We start from the raw sequence: 15,530 nt of genomic DNA on the forward strand, positions 1-15,530 counted from the left end.
TTATTGATGCTATTTCTGTAGCTGTAAAATGGGCATAGCAGTTTTGGTGTCCTGATTTTTAACTGGGTTTAGTAGGGCTTCTTATTCCAAATAAACAGATGCATTTCTGTTATGTATTAAAGAGTTAAGCTGTGGAACTCCTTGCCAAGGTTATTATAGAGGCAATAGGTTTACATGCGTTCAAAATAAGACTCAAGTTCCAGTCTTAGAAGATGAGCCAGTGGAGGGTATTTAAATACATAAACCCTTTTTGATCCTCAGGAAGTCTCTGCAAAGTAGAAGGTGGAGATAAGAAGAGTATCAAAGGAAACATCATATATGGCTGCCCTATTCATACTACTTTTAGGTATCTGCTTTTAGCCACTGCTAGAGATAGTATGCTGTATGAGATTGATCTGCTGTTTGATCCAGTATGCAAGCTGGAGAAAGAGCAGAAGAGAGCTGCCACAGAGGTTACGTGGGAGCTGGAGAACTTTCCAAGGAAGACTTCTAAAAGCTTTATCTTTTCAATTTAAAAAAAAAAAAAAAAAAAAGATTCTGTGGTGACTTAGTTATAGTCCTTATGTATTGATATTGCATATTAAAGCCTCTTCAGTCTTTAGTAGGATAATGTCAGCTGGAAGCTGAAGCCAGTCATTTCAAAGAGAAAATAACAGCATTTTTAACAGTGAAGGAGGCTAACTATTGGGCAAAACTACTTGGAAAATTGGCAGAGTTGTCAGTTCTTAATGTCTTCAAACCCAGACAAGTAAAAGCTGTTGTAGGAAACACACTTTCACCAAACACAATGTATTAGACTTCATTCAGAGTAACTGAGTGAAATAGAATAGTTGGTGATACATAAATCTGATTTTATGGGCCTTTTTCTTTTTAAAACTCTACAATTCTGTAAATCTTATCTTGGCAAAAAAAGTTTGTTGCATGTTTATACTGTGGAGGGTTGTAAAATACCCAATGTAATTCACTGCTGAGGACTTCTTACCTTCTAAACTACTAATGAAAAGCAAAAGCAAATGGAGAAAGTACTTTTAAATTAAGCAAACATTTTAACCTGAAATGGTTTTCTTTAACTGCATAATTGTGAGATTTACATGCTTTTATAAGAAAACTGAGCAGACAGATGTTTTTCCACATGACAGAGGATAAGCTTATCCTTTGGTTTCTCGTTGAAGAATGCAGTATTTTTCTCTGTAGAAAGTAGAAACCAAGTAGTATTCCCAAGTTATTGTTGCACATAGAATTTTTAACTAGCCAGAGTTAGTTTCTTTTTCTGCATTGAGTTGTCCCCTTTATATTTCCAGATTTCAGTTTGGCTGATTACTTCTTTTTGCAGAGCTAATACGTTCTGACTGGACTCATTACCAGGCCAAAAAATGATCCTCTTCCCCTCCCTCTCCATTGCCTCTCCAAGTGTTGCTCTCTTTAGGAATTTAGTCAACCTGTTAGCTGAGATGTATGCTTTAAACTTGGGAAAAGCACTTGGAAAGGAATGAGCAATTTGCATTTCTCCTTTTATTAAACTCTTTATTTGCTAAGAATCGGTCGTGGCTCAATAGCCGAGATAACTTACAACAAAAGGTTAGTTGTATCTGGCAAAAGATAAGAAATCTAGTCAGATTTATGCAACCATATAATGTATAAAATGTGATTAATATTGTCAGTAATAGAAGGTTTTTACAAGTACTAGCTGATTTTATAGACATGCAAGTGTTTTGGCCTAAAACATTAATGAGAAATGTCTCTAAGCACACATATGGCACATTGTGCTTTGAGAGGATGCACTGGGAGGAATGCATTTTAGTCACCCTGATAATTTTTTTAAAAAGTGTATTTATATTTCAAGCCAAGTCAAGAATCAAGACAATTTTACCCTATTGAAAAATCAGAATTGACCCATACAGATTACAGGTTTAAATCAGTTATCTGTAAAATATTAATTAAAATAGTGAAGTTAAACTTAATAGCATTAATAGTTATTTGCCCCTTAGAATTAAATTTTGTTAAATTTTTCTACAGGAAAGGAAGATCATCAGAAGTTGAAGGGTGTTGTAGATATGTTATATGTATTCATATTCATATTATGAATGTGCTTATGCCCAAGTATGCTTATGCCTTACCTATTACTATAGAGACATGCTTGTTATCTTTCCTGTCAAGCATAGTAAACCCTGGGTAAGCCCAGCCATAGGCCCCTGCAGCATTTCTTAGGCACTTAGTGAGCAAGGGAAAGATTGAGCAAGCATTAAACTGCATAGATAAAAACCACATCTGAAGATCTTCTGGTTTGTTGGCAAATCAACACCTTTTTTCCTTCAGGTTGTTTTCTGTACTCACATTTCCTCTGCTGAACACATTCAGCAGTACCCCTTAACCTGAAGGAGGAACTTCTGGTCTAGGATGGCTCTCAAGAACTGAACCGCTATTTTTTGGTGACATAATACTTGGTAAAAGCATGGATTAAGTCTGAGATGGCTGGCTTTCATCTCTCATTCCCTAGGGATGACACTAGGTTTTGCTTGAGTTCTGATGGAAATTGCTTAAATCACAAATTGGTTTCATTTTAGCAGTCCTGTTTTACCATCTGCTATCCAGTGTGATAAGTTCTCAATAGAGCTGTATCTAGGAACCTCTCTGCCATGAAGACAAAAAGGGAAGAAGTCTTCCTAAATGATCTGTTCAGCCTGAATAGAAAGGTAACATGATGTCTGGGTTGGAATGCAGTGGATCAGGTTTTTAAGGAGAAAATTGAAGTGACATGATACTCTTGCTTAGATAAAACAGAAATTTGATGTACAAGGGTAAGCTTGCTGTGGTGAAAGAATAACGTGTTACTAAAGTGGTTGTTTCCCCCAGAGGTGTGTGAAAACAAAGTTTTTATGAGATAAAATCTGTGAAGAAAAAGACCAAACCAACCAAAACCCACCTTTAAACTGTCTTTACAAAAAAATAATGTGGTGATCACTGAGAAAACACAGAGAAAATCCTACCCAGGTTCTGCAAAAGCAGGACTAAAGCCTGTGACAGGGTCTGGACATTGTAATTTCTCAAATGATAACAATTGCCCAGGCAGGAATGGTGAGACTTACATTTGATATATCACGTATTTTCTTCTTCAGCACCTTGAAATTAGAAGATAACTAACAAGGTTCCAAGAGACGGACTGGTTCTGCAACAGAAGGGGTGTCATTTTTTGTTGGTGTCCAAAAGTGATAGGGTCTCCTGATCTTGAAAAGGTGACAGACTAGCTTTGTGTTTACAATTTTTTTTGCTTTGGCCAGGCCACACCCAAAGCAGAGACTGAGGCTGAGACTATCGCAAAAGAAAAGGGGACAATTCAAGCCTCTTCAAGTGCTTTCTGGGCTGGAGGAGTCTTGGAGAGTAGAATCCTACTTGTCTGATATGATGCACATGTTTGATTAATATGGGCTCAGTTCTGTAACTAGGTACATTGTTTGGGAAGCTGCACAGATGTGACTTCATATGCCACTGTAGAATGATTTGCCAAATAAATCCCTAAAATGTCTATTAGCATAGTATTTGTTTAGTTATCATCAAAGTTTCTAAAATATTTTAAAAGTGTATTGAAATTTTTTAATAATTATTGCTGGCCAACATCTGTAGCGAAAAATGAAGTCTCTAGATTAATTTCTCATGAGAACAAAGATGTTTCTGTTGCTGATATAATTTTCCTGTTATTTTTTTATGTACAACATTAATTAAAATTAAAAGTTGCATCAAAGATGCAAAGAAATTCCTTATTTAAAAAGGAGGTAGTTTTGGTTTGTGCAGAAGTATTATGATAAGAAGGTAAAATGTAACATAAAAGATAATAAATTTAGGCAGCAGCAGAATTGGAATTTTCAGAAGCAAAATTTTAGATGTAAGAGAATAAATATCTCAATCATTTCTAGTGTTGAGTGTCTCCCTCAGGATTTTATCCCAGAGCTTAGCATCTAACTGGTATGCTGATACCTAATTTTGAGGCATTACACATTTTATATTGGCTTTTTCTCTTCTGATTTAGGCTAGTTATCCTCAAAGGACAAATTCTGGCCGAGGAAAGTTGTCAGTCTGTTATATAAAACAAATAATGATTTTATTTGTAAAATATTGCTATATGTCATACAAATAAAAATCAACAAGATGTCTAAGAAAATAACAGACTTAATTTTCTTTTATAGTAGTAAATTCTTAGTAAAAAAGAATTGCCTAGTTTAAAACAAAGTACAAGAAAATATAATATTGTTCTTGATGTTCTTTAATTAGATTTGGCTGTATCAAAAATTGGAGGATATCATGAGTTCAGGCTAGTGAGTTTAGTCTAGTGAATCCTGAAATGGTTCTGCCAGTATTTGAAAACTTTCTGTATATGACTTGCAAATTGATACCTCAGTGTGAGCAACAGAACACTTCTGAATAATATATGATCCTTTTGCTATATTTTAGATAATACTTCTACAAAAGCCTTCAGAATGGAGGGTAAAGTAACATTTCTGTACTCACTTTTAATCAGATTCTCATTAGAGAACCTGAATCTTCTTAAATTGCAAATACAGGTTGAGCATGAAGTTCCCCTCATGTCTTTTCATGAGTACTGGCTGTGCCTTGTCTTCTGGTAGCAGTTATGTCTCTTTAGGTGTGTTGTGGCTACTTCCACCTTGAAATGTTTTATTTCTAAGTACTTTGTTCATTCTGCTGGCAGAAAAGGAGGGAGTGAATTTAAATAACCACTTTTCCCCAAGCACAAAGTACAACTCCTATATGTATAACCTGTATTTATTAACTGCATTTTATGGCTACAATTTTACATGTTAAAATACAGAGCTCAAGGTTAGTTGTTTAAGTGAAGATGATTTTCAGAGAATGAGGAACTATTGAGCTCAATGACAGCCACTGTTAAGGGAGCCAAAAAATCATACTATGGTAACTTGCCTAAGATCTAAAAATTTTTATCCTCCTCTTACTGACCATTTCTTGTCTAAAGCATTTTACAGAATGGATAACAAGGATAACTCCATTATCTCTACATGTAAAATAGTGAGACCTAGAGAAGGTATTTTGACAACTGTTAAACAGTGAGCCTCTCAGATTTGAAAATGTCAACAAGGATGCTTGTCTCCTTATGATATACTTACTAGGGATGATGGCATCTCCATTTTCTTCAGAGAACCCATATCCAAGTGCTGTAAATGATTTAATTTGGGGGAAAAAAATAAAAGAGGAATAACGTTCAGCCAGAAAAGTAGAAGATATTTGGTATGACTGCAGGAGATTTGAATATGAATAGGGAGAGATCAGTAATGTGATGATAAAATTTCCCTCTACTGGAAGAACTGTATAGCTGTAATTTCTACTGGAAAACACAAATGTGAATGCATCATTTATTATATACACAAAAATATAAAATTAAGGGTCAGCATTTAGTATGTATTGTAAAAAGAGGTGTATGAAGTACTGGAATAATTTTCATATGTGGGAGGCATTTGATAGTCTTTTATGCTGACCAGTACAATTTCAGTGACCAAAATTCCCAAAAGGAATTGCCATGAAAATAATGGTCTACTCTGCATGGTCTCTGCCTGATTCAGCATACACACCAACATGTGTTCAAGTCCACCCCTACTTTGAGAGCACTTGAGTAAATGCTCTGCTGGTTAATTTAAGGCTCTTGTCTTAAATTTTAAGCTGTGTAATTAATTGCTTTTGGCACTGGATTTTCTTCTAACAAAGAAGCTTATGATCATGGGTGAAGAAAGTTGGGGCCCTTTATGCTGGGCATTACAGACAGCAATGCTATTAGTTTCACAGATCTTAGGTGCTGGGTTGCTGGTGAGGAACTGTATCATCAGTTTTGTGAAAAAAAAAAAAAAAAAAAAAAAAGTCCCTGCCGTGGAGTGGAATAATATCTGTTTCAAATACATTTCACAAGAACACAGTGATGAAGTTACACTTGGAAACACAGGGCACAATGTACATTTTATTTTTAATTATATATGCACAGTCCACTGAGAACATAAAGGGAATAATGCGACACTATCTAGTCTTTTCTACAACTGATTTATGTGCAACAACTTACCATAGCTCACAATCTACAGTTTGTCATAGATTTGTCATAGATTTAAGATACAGAAAAATTGTTCAGTTACTCCCCTTGCGGATTGTTCCTTCTGCATTAGCATCAGGAAAGTGCCTTTCACCTCCTTATCTGCTGCCAGGAAGTCAGTCACTGAGGGCACATGAGGGGCAAGCTGCACTTCTACAGTTCTGCTGGTTTATCTTGCTCTAGTCAGGGCTCATGAGCAGCTGTTAGTATAGTCGGCCCAACTTCAGTTCTGTGGCTGTGGCCTGGGGAAAACTTGCATGGGATAAAATGGCTCATTTGCAATTGAGCCTATGCGAAACTGAGATCCAAGCATTTCAAGGGATTTCAGAGATTTTTAGGTATATAGTCACAGCAAGTTTTTACTGAACATATTCTTAGAGGTATATAACCTGGGTAAATGTAGGTGTATCTTCATAAGAATAGCAAAAAGGACATGTCAAAACAAAATTTTTCTCCTCATATTTCAAATCTTACTCTAAATCATGGATACCAGATGTTTTTAATTGTTGAAATAATATTTATAATACTTTGCTTTGTTTTCAGAAGCAGATAAAATTTTCCTCACCAAAAGCAGCCTGGGGAGTTTATTCAGCATAGGGAGTTTCAGGTCCAGCAGTTATAGTTTGACAAATTCAAAAGCAATTGAAAACAGGTTATTATAATAGGAAGTGTGAGGCAACCTACATTGCAGGTGGATCTGCAAGCCCAAACTATAATTTACTACATGTAGAAAGTAACTTGTAAGTGTAAGATGATAATTTATAAAAGTAGGTGGAGAAAGAGTTTCTTGGTGTGGTTTGTCAAAGTTGGTACTGGTTAAAATGTTATATTTTTAATGTTGACATATATTTATTGTCGACATATATGGAGCTCTGGATTTCAACAACATGATTTTTTTCCCCAGCATTTATTTCATCAGATGGTTTTGTATCATTTAGACTTTGGTCAGTTGTCAGACTTGCTGAAAAATTCCCTAAGACTTTTCACTGATATTAGTGGAAAAAAATTAATTTTTTACCTGAGATGCTTACAGAACTCTTCCTTTCCATAAAAAGCAGAGTTTTTATAGAATGGTCAGGTTTAGAGTTAAGTTTTACTCTTTAAGGAATAAGATGCGGTTTGGGATGGCCATTGTATGGAAATGAATCTTCAGCAGGGATTCACTGATACAGGTCTGCTAAAAGTCAGTGGACCTATGTTAAGTGAGCTGTCTAGTCAGTCGGGTTGCATTAACAGAGTAAGTGAACTGCGAGGATCATCAAATATTTAAATGTCTACTAAGCTAACTTTCTGGTTAACTTTAAAAAGAGAAAATACTGTGTTTTTTGTAAGGGACAGATTTACTTCATCCATCATATTATTTAACTGATATGTATTAATACCACCTCTAGATGTTAATTAGGCCTGAAATCTCACACTGTGGAAGAAGCTGTAAAGCAAAAGCTTTAAAAAAAGCTTTTTTTGAAAGACTACTTTGGCTCATCTAAGGAAACTATCAATGCAGTTATTTTAAAAAATGGTATACTCAAAGACCAAATTAAGAAGTTAAAGCTCCCAGAAGCAAACCCACAAGACATCAAAGCTAGAACTGGCAGTTACTGGTGAGAACAGCTATTGAAAAGGCTGCCACTGCAAGTAAAATGGGCTAGATATTCATGTGGCTTCTTCTCTATGTCTCACATTTGAAGATGTGGATAAAAGAGTATCAGGCTGACAGATGCAAATGTAGATGTTACACACTAAGAAAGAAGCCAAGGGCAGGAAAGCATTTTGCCAGATGACAGCAGTGTGTACTTCATTGGAAGATGTGTTGAAACTAAAAGCGGGATGACACTTGAGTGAGAAGTAATTATAGGATTAACCAGGAAGGTGGCTGTAATCTTCAATTTAAGAGTTAATCCTTACTTGATACTGAAATCTGATATCATGATATTTTAACTTTTAAAGGTGGGAATGTGAAAAGCTATCACTAGGAGTATGAAGTAGAGTAAATGTGGTATTGGTAATGGAGATATTGGAGTATGAAGTAGAGTAAATGAGATACTGGTAAGAAAACTGTGTGTTTATAAACAGGATATAAATAAGAGATTATAGTTAAAAATATTTATTACTGTGGGAGGATCGAGGAAGGGAATACAACTTTATTGGAACACTTTTGTTGTTTCCAGATGTATAAGAACTTTAATCTTACTTACACTGTTGAAATATAATATATCAGATAACCTTGTTCCAGAGGCACTGAATCGTAACAGCTCTGGGTTGTCCAATGTGGTTAAGGGAAAGTGGAAATAGTTTTGTTCCTGCTGCCAAAAATCTTGCTGAGACTTTGTGGATGGAATTTGTGGTGCTGAGCAAGAATGTCATGCCAAGCAGTTTGCTGTAGGAAGGCAAGTACCCTCACTTGAGTTATTTCATAGAATGTTTTCCCAAGTTGGTCACAGCAAATTAAAAATAAAGTAATTCTGAAATCTGTGGTCTTATCTTGTTTGGACTCCCTTATAAGTTTGTGCCTCTTTTGCATATTTTTTCTGATAGATGCATATTTCAAATTTCTTTTTTCAATTATTTCCTCTTTCAGAGGTTAGATAGTTACACTGCTAGTTAAACCAAAATAAGATCTTCATATGCTTCACCTAGTGCATGTAATCCTCTTGAATTTTCAAGTACGCTTGTATTGTAGACTGAGCTCCAAGATTTAGTTGTCTAGTTTTATGTTAGAAGGAGATATATAGTTTAATGGTATCTTTTAAAAAATCAGATTTAATTTAACCTATCATTTGGGACTCTCTTTTATTACCACCAATGTAATTGCCATATAGATTATTTACACTCATTTCTGACAGACAGTCTAAAATTATGAGTAGTTAAATTCCTGTATTGCTATTGCATTAGTTATTTCAAAAGTATCGCTGAAACTATGATTCTGCCATGCTTCAAAAGTTTGGAGATGTTAATAAGCAGCAATTATGAAAGATTGCTATTAGCTGCTCACAGTGTAAATATTTCTTCATGTTGATGACATATGAGTAAAAGATCAGTGCTCCATTCTGTTTTTCACAAAGATGTGCCAGGTATATCTGAAAAATCAACTCACTTTTACAGTATAGGCAACAGTAATAGTCTTTCAGTCTATCATGCTATGTGCATGTATTTGTGCTATGAATTGAGAAATTACTCTTGCAGAGATTCTTCCTGTTGGTTTGGCTGAGATGAACAATGCTTTGTTGGGAGTGGGGCAGGACAGCAGATACCAGAGGCATGAATCTGCTCCCATTTAGTCAATAAGAATTTTACCCCAGAAATAGAGGCTGGGTAAAACCTTTTTTTTGTGAAAAAGTTCAGTCCTGGGAAGTAGCTTCTTGTCCTAAAGTTAAGAAAGCAGCTCATAAAGATGCTGAGTATCAGCAGAGATTTATAAATGCAGGCTTTAATAATATGCAAGCCAGACATGCAAATCTGTACGTTTTTGCAAATTGGCATGAGAAAATTTTAGGTTGTGAGCTCAGACTTCTTGTGCCTCAGACTATTCACCTATTGCAAACCTAACTTCACATGAAGGCTGATTGTCCTGGACAGAGTGCAGTGCAAATGCTACTGCACTTTCCAGTGTCATAAAAAGCATATTTTATGGCAATTTTGGCAGTCCTGCAGCACTGTGCCATGGAGACAGTCCTGACACAGGCAGAGATCCCATAGGGAAAAGAAAAAAGGAGGTGGTCATGTAATTGAAGACTATATCATAAAGCACAGCCACCAGTGGGTGTAATTATGGTTGAACGTAATTATGCACCTCCTAACCTTATGTACCTTAATTATAGCACCTCCTAACTGAGTGCTTGCCTTGGAACTCAGTCTGGTATAGCTCTGCTGGCCTACAAAACACACAATGGTTGTTATCAGCTGTGACTCTCTTATTGCTAAAGACAGTTATGTGGTTTATGTAAGCATCAGTGGGTTTTCTGTATGTGTTTTAAGTTTTTTTAAGGTTTTTTTAGTGAAGAAATTTGGCAGTAGACTGAAGAAGGTAAAGCTGTTACTAAGGGCTTTGGCTGTCTTGTTTTGCTGGGGAATGAGAGCTATTCAGGAGGGCTCAGGGTAGCAGCTAGGGAGCTCAGGAATCTTGGAAGCTTCTCGGAGCATCTGGAGGCGATAGTGTCATTTTGGAAAATGTCCAGACTGAGTGTCAGAACAAAACACTGCCTAGCAACCACACGTTGCTGGAGTCATGTGGAATGACAGTTCCCTCCAGCATTCTTGCCCCTACCTACCTTTCTTGGTGGGAAAAACGCTCAGTCCTCTCTGAAATGAGCCATGATAAAATGTGTGTGTATCGTGTATGAGTGTGTTACAGACTCTATTAGAAGGAAGCTGTCCAGCCTGTTAGGTCTATGTTGTCATGGTGAAAGCAGAGAAGTGTTCCACCCACAGTGATATTTTGCCCTTAGTGGAAGAACTTGGCCTAACCCTCACACTCATTTGAAAACACTTAACAGTGGTAGGCAGGGAGACAGGCTATGACAAATGCATCTGGATGATACAATCTTTCATTTCAACAGTATTTTGATGAAGAATAACTTTGGATTTCATTGTCTTTAGCAAAAATTCCTGCACTGAATAAGAGAAAATTAGTTGTCATCTCAAAGGGTCCTGAAAATCCAGATGCATGAGAAACAGCTGTGCAAGAATACAGAGCTTAAAGCAAAAAAACCCCAGTATTTAGCTAACAAAGTGAAAGATCACCCTAGTGCTGCTGAATCTTACTACCTTTTAATGGGAGTGGGAGGTACAAAGAAGCTTTGTTTTTTCTGCTGTGCAGTGACTAGGCTATGTGACAACACTTAATTAGCCAGACACTCCAAAGGAAGCAGGTTGGGAGGGGGGGGGGAGTGTGGATGAAATAGTGAGTAGGTCTTGCACAAAATACATGCCCAGGGACACAGCTTCATTTCAGATGGCTCTACCTGGTGCTTTGCTGTATTGCCCAGCCCTGCCCATAGGCAGCCCACAGTGTCACAGAATCACAGAATCATCTAGATTGGAAAAGACCTTGAAGATTATCTAGTCCAACCCTTAACCTAACACTGACAGTTCCCAACTACACCATATCCCTCAGCACTATGTCAATCCAACTCTAAAACACCTCCAGGGATGGGGACTCCACCACCTCCCTGGGCAGCCCATTCCAACACCCAACAACCCCTTCTGGAAAGAAATGCTTCCTAATATCCAGTCTAAACCTTCCCTGGCACAACTTGAGGCCATTCTCTCTTGTCCTATCACTTGTTACTTGGTTAAAGAGACTCATCCCCAGCTCTCTGCACCCTCCTTTCAGGTAGTTGTAGAGGGTGATAAGGTCTCTGCTCAGCCTCCTCTACAGAAATGAGGCCTTGAGTGTCATGAGGCCCTGAAAGAATAGTATGAGATAAACAGAGGTAATTAGTAACCTTTTTTTTTTATTTACAATTGAGATCGTCAAAATCCACTAGTAAACCAAGAAATATACTACAAAATTTTACCTACTATCTTGCCCTAGCTTTCTTCAGAGCATTCGTCAGTTTCTTCTGAAAGTACATCTCTTCCTGCTCAATAGCCGTTGCCAAAACCTTTGAGGCTGTATCCAGCCAAATGTTAATGTTGTTAGAAGCAGTCACTTCACTGGTCACTGAAGGTGAGTTCTGTATTTGACCTGAATGCAAGCACAGGCTATTGTGTTTTTAGCCAAAAAGGGTGAAGTTATATATCAGATACCAAAAAAACTTGATTGTCCCTTCTGACTCCTCTGCAGGTAAAGGAGATGTTGCTGGGAAAGCTGAAAGACCTTTGATAGCTTTTGCAATGCTGTAGAAAGTGATGCAGATCACAGTGTATTATTAACTGATGCACATGCAACCTGGATGAAAGGTTTGTGGTGTGCATATGACTGGGTAGTGCTGCCCCGATGAACATTTCATTCAGACAGTTGCAGTGACTGAGCATAAGAAAAACACTGGTACTTAGACTTGCCAGTATGGCAGCTGTACAGCATGTCTGTTGAGGTTTCTCCGTTCCTATTATCTTGAGATTTGTTACTATAATGACTTCTTTCCCCCCCCCCTCTTCAGCAAACTTTATTAAGCCATCACTGGGAACTTCTTTTCATGTTAGTGCCCTTTCTCTTGACTCTGAATTAACTAAGGATGAAACTGGAACAGTGATTCATAGCAAAGGAGGAGAGTTTCTTATTAGTAATAAGCAAAGAAGGCCACAGGAACCCACTGTTTCCCCGGCTCCAACAAGGCCTTCCTTTTGTGTGTTATTCCCACATTGATCATGTTAACTGATGCCTCTTCAGACACTAATTGCTGTATTGATGAGTCCAAATTGGGTGGTTTCACTCTTTGGGGGCTTTGGGGGAGCCAATCTCCAAAAACGTGAAAGTGCTAATTATATTGGTAATTACCTTAAAACTCTTATTCTACTTTTGCCAGTGTCCATTTCCATGGTAACAGAAGCAGGTACAGCAGCACTCAGCCAAGTGGTTCAGAGCTCTTGGCTACATCAGTGGTGGCTGAGGTTGAAGAGATACCATACAAACTGTGCATACAGATTTTCCAGAGATTTCTTTGCCACAGATCTAATTTAAAATATCAAAAAGCTATCCTAAAAATGAGTCTCACTCTTTGTGAGCTGTATAGGCTTTTCTTAAGCTTTGATTTTTACCCTTAGGTGAGCTGGCAGGTCTTCTGAAGGCTGGGATGCAGCCAGAGTCCTCAGGGGAAATTCTGTCTTACTCAGCAACTATTTTTTTCTGCAGCCTCCTGGTTGAGAACAACAGCTTTGCCACTTCCTGACTCTTGGGCCTTGTCTGGTAGGCAAATTTCAAAAAATAATATCCCACCAGCACTTTGAGCATGTCTGAAATTGTAAACAGTGTATTTGGAGTGGTTTATGTCACTGATTTACAGTCAGCATTAAACTTACTCAGGCTGCCATCAGCTGCAGCAACTTCCTAAGTATTTTGGCTTTTGGCACTTAACTGTGGTATATCCCCACATGCTGTAAATGCGAATCATTCACGTTTTCTTTATAAAGCAGCAATGATTTCAGAGTGTTGTGACTTGTTATTCACGCACTCAGCAAAGCCAAGCATGACATTTCCATGCTCTGGAGTGCAAGTTCTGAAGTGATGTGAGTCGAGTTGTGAGCGAGAGAAAATAATAAGGTATCCTACTTTCTGCCTGGGTGAGCTTCAGAGCTCAAAACAAGCTCCAACAAGAGTGATTCAACAAGGAGAGCAAAACATTTGGCTTTACAGACAGGTGCCTCCATAGGGCATTAAAAAAAAAATTACATCATAATGCAATAAGGATCATAAGGATTCTGTGGTATGAATTCCTTTCATGTGCTTCTGGAAATATTAACATCTAGAAATATTTTTTTTCTTTGATTAGAACTGATAAATTTAAAAAGCACATTCTTTGTTAGCTAATGCTTTCTTTTTATTTAATCTAAATAAAGTTTATTCAATTCTGCAATTAATATTCAATTTAATTCTTGAGCAAGTCTGCTGTCTATAGTGAGATTATACCTATCCTGTTTATTTAAAAGAAATAAATAAGAACAATAAATAAATCATAGATAAATAATATATGGTGTCTTGGAATTTAAGGAGGAACTGGATGATCATCAATTTTGAAAACTGGGGCACTTACATGGATTACTTATGTCAGAATGTAGAACCTTAAATATTTGCATGTTTTATTTATTTCCTTTTATTCTTGGCATTGCTTTTATGATACAGATCAATTTTCTAATTCTACATAGCTAAAATAAGTGGCAGTTAATATTTTTCATCTTCCCTAATTTCAAGCAAAGAAAGGCTGACTGAAGCTCATAGGGCTTTTCCATGCTAAGAGATACCTCACAACTTTATAAGTATACTGTCCTATACCCAGCAAAACCCTTAATGTATTAGCAAGGGATAAAACTCAAAGTGATGGGTCTACCTTTTCTAGAAAATAAAATAAAAAGTGTTTCTGATGGCTAGCAAACTCGGGGGCAGGGGGAGGAGAAAATTATTGATAATAACATTCATACAGTGCTACTGTTATGTTAGTCTCTGTATGGGGAAAGATGCACTCTCAGGATGTTTATGCTGTACAGCCCACCTACTTTCCTTGGATCCTTCCACTCAGTGAAACAAAACATATTATTGAGTATCGAAGTTCAATAGTGTGTTTACTGGAGACCAGTATGAGGGTAAGACGTCTTGTGCCATCCTCTTGTCCTCATTTGTCTTATTATTTTGTTAATGTCCTTACACCTGAGATTAAACAGCCATTTTACTCCTGTGTTTTCTGTGTAGTTACTCATTAGCTGCAGGTTGCTTTGTCATGTGTGACATGTCTGACAAATGCTCCAGGCCCATTGGAGTTGGGACTAAAGCAGAGGAGGTATCTCATTCGTCTCTGTCATAATGCTCTAAAGAAATCTGGGAAAAGAAATATAGGAAAACCAATTCTTCGTAAATCTCCACGGCTGCAAAGCCAAAAAGGCTCCTCTGCATCCAAGCAGACCAGCTACAGAGCCTGATGTCCCATCTTCTGAAAACTCGGGGGAGTTCGCCGCAGCTGGAAAACAAGCAGGCTAAATGAAAGTTCTACATCCTGGCAGAGAGATGGCTGTCATCCAGATTTCCCTCACAAAGAAATTTAGCAGAACTTCTGGACCCAGCATCTAGGGTAAACCAGGGATAGCATACTTACAAATGTTTACATAAAGAAATAGCCGAGTTAAGGATTTTTACCCTAATTGGGTTACACAGAAACAATAACGTCTGAAACTGAAAAACTGAAAGAAAACCTGTTCTGAATATACAGTAACATACTCTGCTTGTCTTCTGTTGCATTCTGTAGAGCAGGCAAACAACTGGCATCTGGAGATGGGGAATCTAACACTGCAAGCCTGCAGACGGTTGGATCAGAGAAATGGACAGTTGATTTGGTTCGTCTGACACTTAAACTATGCAGAATATTTAGTAATTTGACTGACTTAATTCTAAGTCTCTGTATTTGAAATCAGAACTCACGAAGCAGAAGTAGAGAAGACTGAAGGAAAAAAGTGGTAAAGCAGGAGAGAGAGGATAGAGAATCAAAATATGGATGTGCTTTAGTGAAGAGGAAAAGCTTACGGGACAGGGGCTGCAAGAAGGTAGGACATGTTCCTAGCACATGAAGCAAATGCCTTAAATTGGAGAACCGTTTCCATATATTGGCACTCATGTTTAAGTCCACTTCGTGGAAACAAACTGATAAATGCTCCTGTGAATGATCACAGATGAGAGAGATCCCACTTTGGCCATGTTGTGGCTCGTATCCCACTGAAATGTGCTTCCTATGTTTGGATTTGCTGTCATTTGTTCCTTCAGTAATGAGGCCCTGGAGCTGTA

The sequence above is a fragment of the Athene noctua genome, chromosome Z, assembly GCF_965140245.1.
Source record: "Athene noctua chromosome Z, bAthNoc1.hap1.1, whole genome shotgun sequence".
Lineage (NCBI taxonomy): Eukaryota > Metazoa > Chordata > Aves > Strigiformes > Strigidae > Athene > Athene noctua.